This window comes from Elephantulus edwardii, unplaced genomic scaffold, assembly GCF_000299155.1.
Source record: "Elephantulus edwardii isolate Elephantulus edwardi_28Jun2011 unplaced genomic scaffold, EleEdw1.0 scaffold00009, whole genome shotgun sequence".
Classification (NCBI taxonomy): Eukaryota; Metazoa; Chordata; class Mammalia; order Macroscelidea; family Macroscelididae; genus Elephantulus; species Elephantulus edwardii.
In genome coordinates, this window is record NW_006399759.1 from 13,526,405 (window position 1) to 13,528,480 (window position 2,076).

The window sequence follows — 2,076 nt, forward strand, 5'->3', positions numbered from 1 at the left end:
AAGGTATACTGTGCTTTTTTGGGGTGCATTATAGTCTATAAATATCTATGAGGTCAAGTTGGTTTACTGTGCAGTTTAATTCTTCAGTATCTCTGTTTATTTTTTTTCTCGTAGTTCTATCTTTTCTTGAGAGGTATGTATTGAAGTCTCCAAGCACTATAATAGTGTTGTTTATTTCCTTTTTCAGTGTTGTTAATCTTTTTTTTTTTTTTTATTTTGCTGGTCTTTCATTTGGTGCTTAGATATTTATTGTTGTTATGTCCTCTTGTTCTATTGATCTTTCAGCATTATGTAGTGACCTTCCTTGTCCTTTGTGTTGTTTTTTACACTGATATTTATTTTATCAGAGATTAATACTGCTACTCCTGCTTTTTCTGGTTACCATTTGCTTGGTATATTTCCCCCCACCCTTTTATTTTTAGCCTATCTTTATCTTCATTTTTCAGGTGTGTCTCTTTTAGACAACATATTGATGGATTTTGGTTTTTTATCCAATCTGCTACTCTCTTTCTTTTTAGTGGTGCATTTAAACCATTCAGATTCAGTGTGACTACTGAGAGTCTAGGTTTTATTGCTATCATTGTGTTGAGTTATTTTTGGTGCTATTACTAGTTACTTTGGACCATGCAGCTTTCTCTGATATTTCTGTAAGAAGGACATCTTTGAGTCTGTCCTGCAACGCTGCTCTAGTTTTTACAAACTCTCTTAGGTTCTGCTTTTCTGGGAATATCTTGATCTGTCTTTCATATTTGATGGATAATTTTGCTGGGTACAGTATTCTTGGTTGACAGTTGTGCTCTTTGAGTGTTTGGTATATGTCCTTCCACTCTCTTCTTGCCTGCATGGTTTCTGCTGAGAAATCAGCACTTAATCTTATCTATTCTCCCTTATAGGTCACTCTTTGTTTCTCCCTTGCTGCTTTCGGTATTCTCTCCTTATCTTTGGTTCTAGCAAATTTAACTATGATACTCCTTGATGTTTGTCTTTCAGGGTCTAATCTATATGGTGTTCACTGAGCTTCCTGAATACCTGTTCTCACATTCTTCATTATGTCTCGGAAGTTTTCCTCTAGTAATTCTTTCACAAATTTTTCAGTGCCATTACTTGCTTCTTCCTTTTCTGGGATTCCAATCATGTGCATATTATTTCTCTTGATGGTGCCCCACATTATTTTTCGGTTTTCTTCTTTTTCCTTCTTTTCCGAGTCTGCTTTTTTCTCTAGCAGATCATTGGTGACAATTATGTCTTCAATTTCACTGATTCTGTGTTCTATCTCATCAACTCTTCTCATATGTCCCTCCATCATGTTGACAATCTCTGAAACATTGGACCTTATATTTTGAATAGTGGATTTTTGTTTTTTCAGTGCTGCTAATGTTTGTTTTCTCTGTAATGTTCTGCATTGTTTTTTGAGCTCCTTCTGGTTTTTGCTTGTAGTATCCTGTAATTCATCAAGTTTGTCTTTCATCCATTGGATATATTTAGTCACTCCTCTTTAAATTCTGTGTCAGAAAGTTCCATCAGACTTTCTGGCTTCAGGAAGTCCACTGATACTGTGTCACCCTTTGGGAGTGACATCTTGCTTTGCTCTTGTGTATTGTGTGGGATAGCTTGCTTTCTTCAAGTCATTGATATGTTCTTGATATGAAGACAATGCTCTAGAGATCAGTTGGTCAGCTACCCCACTTGTGCATTTCTCTGAACTTCTGACTTCAGAGAATTGTCAGTTCAGAGCCTATGAAGGCAATCTCTTGTTGGTAAGACAGGCCAAGGTGCTCCCGATTAAAAGCAAGCTGATTGCTCAGACGTGTAGGCACTGGTGTGGAGCCAAATGGGGTGAGGCAGGCACAGGGTTGGGGTGATTGTAAGGACAGGTCAAACACTTGGGGGACCTTGCTCAAACCTCTGCTGTCTGAGTGTGTTCACAATTGGGGTCCCTACTCAAATTTCCACTATCTGTTTTCCACCCAGTGGTTTTCTCAGTGTTTCCTGCCCAGTGGCACTTATGCAGGTGCCCTCACACAACAGGCCCTGCTCCAGCAGGGTCCTGGATCCAACAGGACCCAAAAGGTCAAG